General features: G+C 51.0%; 1 non-coding gene across 1 annotated transcript; it reads left to right on the forward strand.

The window, feature by feature from the left end:
- The first annotated feature begins 10,193 nt into the window (after window positions 1-10,193).
- LOC138528995 (U6 spliceosomal RNA) lies at window positions 10,194-10,300 on the forward strand. Its single transcript, XR_011284360.1, has one exon. It is a non-coding gene; the product is annotated as a U6 spliceosomal RNA (small nuclear RNA).
- Window positions 10,301-12,580: the final 2,280 nt, after the last annotated feature.

Consider the following 12,580-nt stretch of genomic DNA (forward strand, 5'->3'; position numbering starts at 1 on the left):
CCATGGTGGATGGCGGAATTACCGCCCCATTCCAAGGTGAGTGGGGCGGTAATTCCCCATTCACCATTTGCCCTTCCCCATTCCCATTTTTGCCCTATAGGGCATAATGGGGATGGGGAAGGCGCTAATTACGGCACCATAAATTACGGTGCCGTAATTAGCACCAAGGTCGCTTAGCGCCTTGGGGCCTCATTACGACCCTGGCGGAAAGGGGTTTGCGGCAGCGTTAGCTGCGCCATTCCCTTTCCGCCAATTACGAATTCCCTTCTCCGCCATGGTGGTTTTTACACCTGCTTTTAGCGGGTGTAAAAACCATGGCGGTAAGGGAACTTGGTGTTAATTACGCCACCGTAATTTACGGTGGCGTAATTAACGCCTTCCCCACTCCCATTATGCCCTATGGGGCAAAAATGGGAATGGGGAAGGGTAAATGGGGATTGGGGATTTACCGCCCCGCCAAGGTCGGAATGGGGCGGTAAATCCCCTTACCGCCATGGCGTAAACGTAGTTAGCGCCATGGCGGTAAAGTCACGGCCCTGGCGGTAACTTACCGCCAGGGTCGTAATGAGGCCCTTGGACTTTAACGCCTGCAAAAAGCAGGCGTTAAAGTGTGAATCAGGCGTTAAGGGTTAACGGCGCCGACGGCGCCGTTAAACCCTTAACGCCTGACTTGTAATGAGGGCCCCTGACTTTCTATCCCTATCTTTGCTGCACCCACATATTTCCCCTTGGCTTGCTATTGTTGCTATCAACCATACAACATTCACACAAAAATCTATTTGGACCATAGGCACTGCTTCACATTGCCAACTACTACATAGGAGGAGCTAAAATGAGTTCTGTGAACTCCTAAGCATGCTATCCTTTAAACACATTGCGATCTTAATGTACTTGCTGAAGTGCCTTCACAATAAAAGTATGTATGCATGTAAAAATTGCATTGGCTTTTCAGACTTCCTAAATTCAGTGGTCAAGGTAAGCGAGAGCGGCCGGGAGCGGTGCTCGTCTACTTTTTAAAATCACCTTTTACAGCTCCTATACTTTTATTTTAAAAAGAAACCGTTCTGGAATGGTTTCGTTTTCAAATAAAAGGTTAGGAAGAAGTTGAAACGTACACTTTCAGTGCAGTGCACTGAACGTTCCCTTAAACAGCAGATACGAGTGTTTGGGGGGGGTGTATTGTGGGAGGGAGCGCGATGATGGGGTTGTGGGGAGTGGGTGCAGGCCAACTGGGAACATAGTTCCACTACTTCTTTTCATACACTTCGACCACTGCCTAAATTAGCATATTATCAAAGATGAATGTTGGCTTTGAGATAGTAAAAGACACCGAAAAAAAGTAAATTTGTGTAAGGATTGGACAGAAAATTTGTTAATGGTAAAACATGTATTCAATATAATAATTTAAAGTTTATGTGGATTTTTTTCTAAGCAAAAATACTGGTATGCAGTGGTTATAGCGAATAGGTAATAAATGCAATTTCCCCCCAAAAAATACAGAATGCTGAATATATAGGGGGCGGGGGTAAGGGGTTAAAACATGTGGAGGTTGGTTCGAGGAGGGGTTTGGAAAATGGGTAAATATGGGATTTGGGGAGGACCACCCCAATTTAAAAAAATAAAAAGAAAAATGTTCTTTTTTTCGCCGGTAAAATTGTATTCAGCATTTCTCAATTCGTTATAATCACATGTAAGCAATACTACTATACTTATCCAGGATAAGCAATCCTGTTGAAATATTTATTTACTGTGTGTTCGATCCCACTAGTGTTTTGTTTGTTACTTTTGACACTGACTGCTCAGTTCCGATGTTGGCGATGCATCCGTGCGAGAGAGCGCAGTCGATAGTCCGTCCACTCGGTCATTTTGGCTTACTGCACAAAAAACCCAGACTCATTTAAAAGTGGAAAAGGTCGCTTTAATGTGACAGGCCAAAGCTTACAATCATAACGCATAACTGGCTCCATGGCCTAACAAACTAAATGGCTATTTAAACAATCAATTAAAATAACTTAAACATTTCCCATTTTCCCCCAACAATTAAATAATTAAATAACCCATTTCCTCCCTAATGATCCCTTGGATCCTACCGAATCCTTGCCCCTTTTCCAGGCGTCCCGCTTTTTCCCCAGGGGCCATGCCCCTCCAGGCTCAATACCTGATCCACCGGGGTGACCTGCTTGTGCAAGCAGCGCCACCCCCTCCTTTCCCGTGTCATTCCCCCATTGTGCTTCCCCCCCCCCACATCAAAAGGGGCCATGCCCCCGGCACCCCGTACCTTTTTGACCCCTTGAACTCCCCTCTACACCAAACTCCTCTTACCTGAGACCTGCAGCCAGCCTGACCTGCCACATCAGCAACAATATTACATATAACTTTCCCGATGCCCTGTCCTGTCACACCAAGCCACCAACCCTACCCTCTTAGCCGACCCCCAAACCATAAACCCCCCCCTCTTCCTCATCATCCCCTGCCGCAAGACCCCCCCATTAAAATAACTTACTTAAACAAAATGAAGGGGAGGGAGGGCGGGACAATCGACAAGTCCTAACCGTCGCCTGTCTCCCGAACCTTCCCTGAGCCCTTAAGTACCCCGGGAAACAGGCGCTCTACCCCCCGTGGCCACTCGCTGGACGAGTGCAGCGCCAAAATACTCCCCGGGGGGAAACGCTTCGCGTTCCCCCCGGGGCCCCCCTTTTGGCTTACTGCACAAAAAACCCAGACTCATTTAAAAGTGGAAAAGGTCGCTTTAATGTGACAGGCCAAAGCTTACAATCATAACGCATAACTGGCTCCATGGCCTAACAAACTAAATGGCTATTTAAACAATCAATTAAAATAACTTAAACATTTCCCATTTTCCCCCAACAATTAAATAATTAAATAACCCATTTCCTCCCTAATGATCCCTTGGATCCTACCGAATCCTTGCCCCTTTTCCAGGCGTCCCGCTTTTTCCCCAGGGGCCATGCCCCTCCAGGCTCAATACCTGATCCACCGGGGTGACCTGCTTGTGCAAGCAGCGCCACCCCCTCCTTTCCCGTGTCATTCCCCCATTGTGCTTCCCCCCCCCCACATCAAAAGGGGCCATGCCCCCGGCACCAGAAAAACCCTCCCCCGAGGAGTTCTTTCTGCCCCACCCCCCCCCCCAAACTTTTCTACCTCAAACTTTTTACCCAGTCTCCCAGCCCAGAAACAAGAAGAGCCACCCGTATCCCTCACCAGGTCATTCTCCCCAGCGTGCATAATCACCACCTCTGGAACCCCAAGCGTTCCCTCATCCCTGCCAATATAGGAAGCAGCTGATCCCCCGCAGGCCCCCCAACCCGTGCCGTCTCACCACCGCTTCCTTGTAACTGCACCCCTGTTACCTTCCCAAACCCTTTTTTTTTTTTTTTTTTTTTTTCTTTTTTTTTTCCTTTCCCACTTCCTCCCCAGCCCCCTTAACAATTGAATGGCCAACAAATCAAAACTTGCGCCAACTCCCCTTCCTTTCGCGCAGCATCTGAAAAGAAAATACAAAATCACTGACAAGTCAAAATTATTTCAACAACAGTTGGCCCACCAAATCCTAACCACCTTCCCAACAACCCCATTATCAAACTCCCTGCCGTACCCCTTATATTTCCCAGACCTCCAACGTCCCCATCTTTTCACCTTGTCTTCTGAAAAACCCAGCCCGGTACCCGCAGATGCTGCGCCCCTCCTAAAGTAATGAGTCCCGAAATCCTCTTCCTTTTCTCCCACTGCCACCAACTCCTCCGCGATACCCCTAGCACCTTGAACCGGGCATAAGACCTCGCTCCCACGACCCATCCGACACCACGAGCCCCTTCCCTTCTTATCCGTCTTAGACCTTTTAATCTTGATGTCTAAACCTTCTTCTGTAATTTGAACATCTTCCCACTACAGTCCCACTACCCCCCCTTTTCCCCCCGACCAACTCAAAAAAAAAAATGACCCCCCTGCACCCCTTGTCCCCCCTGCACCGGGGGCCCACGCGCACCCCCGTCCATGCAGGCCCTTTAGTTTATTACTCCTCTCGCCATTGCACCAGGGGCCAAACCTGCACCCCCGTCCATGCAGTCCCTTCCATATAACTCTTCAAGCTCCTCGCATCCATTACCACCTTTTTCCCTCCTGCACCAGGGGCCCTAATGCACCCCCCGTCCATGCAGGCCCCTTTTCTTCCTTACTCCTCTCCACCGCTGCACCAGGGGCCAAACCTGCGCCTCCGTCCTTGCAGCTCCTTCCATATCACCATCTTCAAGCTACTTTCGTCCATTACCACCTGTTTCCCACCTGCACCAGGGGGCCTAGTGCACCCCCGTCCATGCAGGCCCCCCTTTTTTTTTTTTTTTTTTTTTAAATTCCTCTCCACCTCTGCACCAGGGGCCAAACCTGCGCCCCCGTCCATGCAGACCATTACACATAAATTCCCCCTCCGTCACCTCACTTCTAAGCTCCACTTTTTTTTTTTTTTTTTTCTTTTAATTTAGCTGCACCAGGGGCCCTAGTGCACCCCCGTCCATGCAGACCCATCTCCTCACTTCCCCCCTGCTGCACCAGAGGCGCTCCCGCACCTCCGTCCATGCAGCCTGAAGCCTACTCACCTTGTCGTGCGGCAAGCGTGAGGGCTTCACCACCTTCGACCCTGCCCTCCAAACGACAACTACCTCTCCCTTAACAATTTCCACCGTTACCTCCCCCCTGGGTCCTCCCCTACCTACGCATCTTCCTCCTCCTTTCTCCTGCCCCCTTTAATTTGCTCCCAACACCTTTCATCACACCTTGTGCCCCCCCCTCCTTTACGATAAACTGAGCCCGACCTACCAGCACACCCCAATTTACCTGGCATGCGGTCCTTCCCCCCCACTTCCTTGCCCCGCTCCTCGCCCTGACCCACTGTCCCCTGCCTGAAAACACTCTGTAACCGGATGCCGACCCGCACACCTGCTGCACTCGTGTTTAAATTTGCACATCCACCTCGTGCAGCCTTCTTTATTGAACGCCCAACATGCAGTTGAGGGCTGCCCTCCGCCTCCTACCCCCACCCCCTCCTGGGCGGGGCGACCAAGAAAGGGCCGGTAAGGCACAGGCAGCCCACTCGCCGTGTGCAATGTCGGGGCTGGCCTCGTTGGGGCCATCCATTGCAGCCAAAGATCCATATCTATCTCCCCCCAGACCGCCTGACTGTCCTCCGCCATTCTCGCTCTAAATTCCTCATCATACCTTACCCAGGCAAAGCCCCCAAAGCTCGTGAAAGCCTTCCTTATTACGTCCATGTATTTCAACAGAGCCACGCACCGCTCCGGGAATTTCTCGCAATACACGCTGGCATAAATGATAAAGGCCGACGTCCAATTCTCAATGGTCACCGGGACCCTCGGGCGTGAAGCCAACTCTCTCTCTTCCTCCTTAGACCCCTCTTTCGCTCTCACCTCCCTATGCAGCAACTTGAAGACATCCACAAACTCACCTCCCTGTATTTTCTCCCTGGTTGCTGCCATCAAATGTGCCCCCAATGGCTTTGTTATCCCCATGTATGGCAATTTCTTCTCTTTCCCCTTCACCTCCACCTCTTTATCTTTCCCCGCCTGCACCTCGAGCCCCACTGGCTCCACCACCTTGTCCGTTTGGACCTCCACTGAGCAAATGTTCCTTCCCACCCCTTCAGCTCCAAAAGCCTGCACCCCCACTTCCTTCATCACATTTAGTGGACCACCCCGATCATCCCCCGACCCCTTATTTGTGACCCCTCTCTGCCATGCAGATGACCATTCCCTTTCCCTCTCACCTCTTTCCCCGCCTGCCATCTGCGGCCTGGCCTCCACACCGCTGCTCCTCCTCTCCATTCTCCGAGGGCTCCTGCTTCGGGGACAAAACATGTCAGTACAATCGCCCAGCCAATAGTTTCCTCGACCCGTTTCGCCCCTACCCCCTTGTACTTCCCTTTCCTTGTCCCACCTTGAACTTCCTCTCTCCCCCGCCCATTCCCTTTCCGCCCTGTAATCCTCAAATTCCCATTGCCCCCCGTATTCCTCCCAACCAACTTGATCATCCCTTAAATACCATTGAGGATGCGGGCTCCTGCCCGAAATGATTTGCTGGTCTTCTTCCGAGCCCGGGGCGTCCGCCCCGCCACTCCTCTGACGTCTTCCTGGCGGGGCTGTGGGAACCTCTGCCTGGTCCTCTTCTCTTGGGCGAGGCGTTCCGACCTCCACCCTGACATCCTCGTTGCTAGGGGCCGTGCTGTGCCCTTTAGGCTCTCCTTGCGATGACTGAGGAGGGGCCGTACAAAAACCCTCAACCTCCATCTGCACAGCGGGGGCTGCGCAGCGCCCTCCGCCCCCACTCCTCCTACCCGGGGGGGCCGTTCCGCGCCCCACCCTACCCTCCTCAAGTGACGGGGACCTCTGCCTCCTTTTCCCACCCGCACTCTTCTGCAGGTATTTTCCCCCTCTTCCCCTCTGTCCTGCCACGCCCACCTGTCCTCCGCCCCTGCCCCCACTGTTGTTCCCTCGGTCTGTACCCTCCCGAGAACTCCCCTCTACCCTGGGGCTATCATACCCATCCTCCCTTTCTAGCTGACCCCCAGCACTATTTAAACCCCCTTCTGCCCTCTTGTCTATCTCCCTCCTCATCTTCCTGCCCCTAGATTCCCAAATCTCCCCTTTTCCTGCCGTAGGGGTGCAAGCTACCACCGCCGCCAATGCACCGTCTGCCGCCGCTCTGCACTGCGGCCGGCCCCCACCGCTCCCTTCTTCTCCCGTAACTTCCCCCACTGCACTTCCCAATTGGGCTTTAGTTGCCCTGCTAATGATTTCCAGGGCCTTCTTCAAGGCCCCTGCATCCACCAACCCCTTCTTGCTCGCCCCCCGGCCTGTCATTGTGCACACTAAAATGTATGTGCCAAGCCAATACAGCCCTCAAAAATCGCCCTAAATAATCTATGCCCCCGAGCCGAGACCTACCCGTGGACTAGCCCTCACCACCTTGTAACTTCAGAAACTCAAAAGGAGCAAAGCGCCCCCAAAATTAACCCCAAACCACCCACGCACCTAGTGTGAAAACTTTGAAAATAGCCTCCCTATTAGAGACAATTAATAACAGGCCTCCAATTTAAACTCACCTGCCTTAACTGTATATTATTTATTTTTTTTTTTTTTTAAATTCTTGCTTCCCTACTGACAAATTGAAATTAATAAATTAACCACAAAAATTTTTTTTTTTTTTTTTTTTTTATATTCCCCTCGCCCCCCTAACCCTACACACCCCGCCCTCCCTTTCCCCAAAGCGGAAGCCCTAACACTCACTAAATAAACCCACGTTAGCACTTGCTAACTGAAGAGCACTGCCACCTATCTGCGTCGGGCCCACACCGCACTCTCCTAACTGGACGCGGCTCCTTTAACTCCGCCGCCCAGCCCCTTGCCAGCGCGAGCGTTGTTTACAAACGCCCACGCACACGGAGCCAAACTCTCGGAGCGAAGCGGGCGGAGAAAAGGAAATTCCCCGCTTACCCGCTCCCGCGGATCAGCTGTGGCTCCGCTCCTACTTCGGCCCAACCGTCAACCCAAAATGCGAGGCGGCCGGCGCGGAGCCTCCCCAGCCTTTCCCTCACTCGCGCACCGCCCACCTACGTACCCCCGAAACTAGCTACACCGGTAAGTCGAGAGGGGTGTCTTATCTACGGCACCCCTCCTACCCTGTTACCCAGACTATAATTCCCTTTATTTTTTTTATTTTTTTTTATTTTTTTTATTTCAAATTACCCACCCTCCTTAACGCTTCCTCAATCCCCCACCTCACCTGCACTAACCACACAGCTAGGCCCAAAGACACGGGGAAGGCTCGGGAGCAGGCAACGGGACCTGTGCAATCGACAAGTCCTAACCGTCGCCTGTCTCCCGAACCTTCCCTGAGCCCTTAAGTACCCCGGGAAACAGGCGCTCTACCCCCCGTGGCCACTCGCTGGCCGAGTGCAGCGCCAAAATACTCCCCGGGGGGAAACGCTTCGCGTTCCCCCCGGGGCCCCCCTTCTCTTGCACTTGATTCTAGCCAGAGCTGCAAGGGTACCAGGCAGGGGCAGGTGACCTGTGCGGGGAGTCACTCGACGCCAGAATAAGCAGGAAGAAGGAAGGGCGGTGTGGAAGCAACACCTTGACCTTCTTCCCAATGAGGTGCTAAGCAGCAAAGTCAGGAGAGGCAGGAAACAGGCAGGGACCAACAGTGAAAGCACCTTGGTGTGTGGCATGCCGTCAGCACCAGACGGTGGGGCGGATGGCAGCACAGCCTCCCACACAAGCTCAACAAAGACCTAGGGCCAGCCGCTGGGTCCAATATAAGGAGCTGCTTTGGCAGCAGAAAAGCAGAAACCAGTTTGGGACCCTGCACGGGGACCCAAGCGAAAGAGTACTTTGCACACGCAGAGTATCTCTCTTCATTTTCACATGAACATAGTCCTGTTCATGCACAGCCTTGGAGACGTGAGTTTGTACTTACTCCGCTTTCAAAAGCTTTGCTGTTTCTGACCGGCATTTTGCGATCCAACTCCCCCATGACAATCGCAAGATTTGGTCATCGAAACTGGGGACACGAAGCAACGGAACAGCAAGAAGGGGGCTTTCACCACCCTGCGGCCCGGGCACCTTCTAGCCCAAGGAACCGTGGCATTCCAAACACCAAGAACCGCGAGACGCACTTGGGCACTGCGCGGTCCTACGGGGGGACAGCGTGCAGGCATCCAGCTCAAAGTACCCACAGCATTCTCTGTAGAATTTTGCAGTGCCAAGGACAATTCAACGTTGAGCTGAAGTAGGGGCTGAGCTCACAGCAAAAAGAATTGAGGATGCCATACATTGTCACTCTAAAGAGAGGGTTGCAGCGTTCGGACCAAGTGAAGGCTGCTTTATTGGAAGCAGGACAACACGAAGCTCAGCCACTTACTCAACATACAGACACAAGTTTCAGTTGAAGTAGATGCAATTAAAGCGACACTTAATGGGAAACCATTTTGAGGACACTGCACAGGGACCCGAGCGAAAGAGCTGCACGAGCTGTAAAATGTGAACTAGTCCTATATTCACGAGTTAAGAGGTGTGACACGTGGGGAAAAATGAAAATTCCGGCAGGTTTTAGAATGCAGGGAACGTTCAGGCGGCTGACACCGACCAGCAGAATAAGATCGCAGGAAGAAAACAAGACCCGGCAAGCAAACAATCTCTGCCTAATTTGGTGCACCTCAAGCATGGGGTGCTCGCAGTTCTTGGAAACAAGACCACGCAGAGCAAAGAGATAGACACAAAACTGCAGGGCAGGCGGCGGCACATACAAGTACTGAGCTACATTTGGAGCATAGAATTGCACAGAAAACAAAAACAGGCGGGATACCTGGCAGCTAGAGAACGGTAGTGAGCCATGAGAAGGAGAGACGGCGCCAAAACACCAAAGTCAAGGAAAGCTAGAGAGCACCCAGTGGGGAAATAGAAGGCGCACAATGTGCGAAATACCATTGGCTCTACAGCTGGCCAGGGGCCGAAAAGCGCCCACACAGGCAGACAAAAGAATGGGCTAGTCCCTAAATGTTATGAGAGCTAAGCAAACAACAGGAAATTATACACAATTAACCAGTCAGATACCACAGCGAGCAGAGCGCTCGTTTTGACATCCGTGTAGAGACTGCTGCCCCAGGTTCGGATCCTGGCAGGGCCAAACTCAGTCTTCCATCCTTCTGAGGTTGAGAAAGGAGCCTCACACACCCTGGCTAATAACAAGCAGCACGCAGATGCCTCAGAGGGGGTCCCTCATGTGCTATATCAATGCAAAAGTATTCGTTTTGAGACTCTGAGCGGGGCACCGACCGAACAAAAACAGCTGCGCTCGAGATAACCTGGCCGATTGGCGAATAGCCAGAAAAGGGCACAAGAAGGTACTAGGTTTTGGCGACCAGCACCAACTTGCCAGGCTGAGGGGGGCAATAGAAATCCCTCACAGAAATATAGGGGCAATACGAAGAACAGTACCGAAAGCAGGTGGCAGACCAGCGAGTCACAGAGCCGAGCCAAGTAAGACCGAACCCCAATCCACAGCCCAATTCAGGAATAAACAAATGCCTGCACATGGGAGGGTCTCCCATGAGCACAAGGTAAAGGAAGAAGTTAGGGGGCTAAGAACCAGTATACTAACTCAAGGTGCTTGCTTCGCCAGCACATACACCAAAATGGGAATGATCCAGAAAAGAATCGAATAACCCCGGGGCATGGATGACACACACATTCACGAAGCGTTCCAAAAAGTGGGAGTTCCCGTGGGGTGCTGCAAGAGTTGGATGGTATGGAGTCCAGTTTTCCAGTTTTCAGAGCGCGTCAAGGGCAATGCAGTTTTCATCCACCCAAGGAAAGCAAAGGAACACCGATTCTTTTTAGCGGAATATCACAGTTTGATAGGTACAACGCTTGGCAGCAGCACAGTATGAATAAGGTAACAGTGTTAAACGGTTCCTTGTAAAAGTGCTTACCCAGATGACAGAGTTAAGAAACAGACAAATCAGCATTAAAAAAGTCTCCTTGTTAAGAGCTTATCCAGATGACAGAGTTAAGAAACAGACACATCAGCGTTAAAAAAGTCTCCCTGTTAAGAGCTTATCCAGATGATGGAGTTAAGAAACAGACACATCAGTGTTAAAAAAGTCTCCCTGTTAAGAGCTTACCCAGATGATGGAGTTAAGAAACAGACACATCAGTGTTAAAAAAGTCTCCCTGTTAAGAGCTTATCCAGATGATGGAGTTAAGAGACAGGCACATCAGCGTAAGAAAGCAATACACAAACAAGCAAGTCTTGGACCTGAATAAAAGACAGAGGCACGCCCCAATGGGCAGCCAAAGGAGCAGTAGGGACGACATGTTCCAACAGTCATAGACACCACCGCTAAGCAGTTTCAGAGCAGAAAAAGCAGGGGAAAACAAAAGGGGTGAAGGAACACTATAAAGAATAACAGGTATAGGTTTAAGCAAAATGATGGGGCATAACATAAGGACGCCTCATCAACCCATTTTGTTTACCAACATATGCGTATTTAGACATATAATAACAAAACGGTAATTAAACAGTCAAGGAGAAAGCAGCAACTACCATTAAGGGTATAATGACTAAAAGAAGGCACACCGAGACGGTGCAAGCCAGATAAACAGCAGCTACGACTAGAAACATAAGGGAGCAGGGTCCAACAGAAGTCCGACCGACACCGACAAAGATCAACAGAGAACTTCAGAAAAACCCAGACAAAAGAGAAATTCATAAGGAGACAAATCACAGACAACAGCAAGTCTTTCAAAAATATATAGAATTTTAGAAAAATAGGGCAGTATAGCCCGCAAGACATCAGAAAATGCCGGAGGAAGTACTATTAAGAAATAATTAAGGCAACAACAAGCCAATGCCGGACGGCTGGGGCCAAAGGGCTGCAAGTAGCACGAAACCTGAAAATGGGTTAAAAATTAAAAGCAGTGGCAAACACCACTCAACACAATATACCAGGCCAACGCTGGACAGCCGGGGCCAAAAAGCAGCAAGTAGCGCGAAACCTGAAAACGGGTTTAAAAAAGGAAAGGGACTCACTGAGAAAGCACTAGGCCACTCAACACAATATAGCAAGTGGCTGTCAGCAGTAATACTAGAACCTAAGTGGGGTTCTCAAAAGATTATGTACAAACGCTAACATAATACGTGAAGCAAATTAATAATAATACAGGGCCAGCCCACATTGAATACAGTATAAAGTCAACTAGGGCAGCACACCTCAAACACTGCACAAGCAGAAAGGGCACAGGGAGAAGGGCCAAGGAAGCCACAGGCACAGCAGAAGGGCCAGAAGGCCACGTTGAGGGGGTCATATGTAAGTACTGCAGCAAATATATGAAATAGAAGAGGGCTCTGACCCGGTAAAACCAGAAATGGTCAGAGCTGTCAGCCACCAAGCCCAATGGGAAGACAAGGGTTAGCCTACTTTAAACAAGCAGCAGTTAGTGTTTTTAATACAAGTAGACAGCCTGGCAGGGGGAAATAAGAGGCCAACACATAAGGGTAGGACCATACCAAGCTATAATCAAAGCAAAGAGCTGGTCCAACAACAGGGGGAATAATTACAGCATTAGAATGTGGCCCTGTACGAGCAAGGCCAGGCAATGACAAAACCCCCACAAGCGGCAGTACCGGGCCCAGGCAAGGGGTGAGCCCCAACTGGAATTGGCAGACAATTTGGCCATGGGTAGAAATAGAGGAGCAACTTTTGGGGAAAAAATTCCACTGCCTTTTATTGCCAACACTCACCCAATGTTTTTGTGTATTACATGGGGGCAGGGGGGATCTGTTGTTCTATCCAGGTTTGTGTTTTTTATCCTGTCTGAATCTGGGTCCACTGGTTATAGCCAGCGCTGCAAGGGTACCAGGCGGGGGCAGGTAGCCTGTGCCCCATGGCTGACAGGTCGGGGAGAGGGCGCGGGCAGCCTGAGCACAAGAACACCGCACAGGGCTGCTCCCCCTCTCCCCAGTCACGCTTTCATGTCCCCCCTGGGGGCAG

Source organism: Ambystoma mexicanum, chromosome 7q (assembly GCF_040938575.1).
Source record: "Ambystoma mexicanum isolate Mex_15411 chromosome 7q, UKY_AmexF1_1, whole genome shotgun sequence".
In the NCBI taxonomy this organism is placed as follows: Eukaryota; Metazoa; Chordata; class Amphibia; order Caudata; family Ambystomatidae; genus Ambystoma; species Ambystoma mexicanum.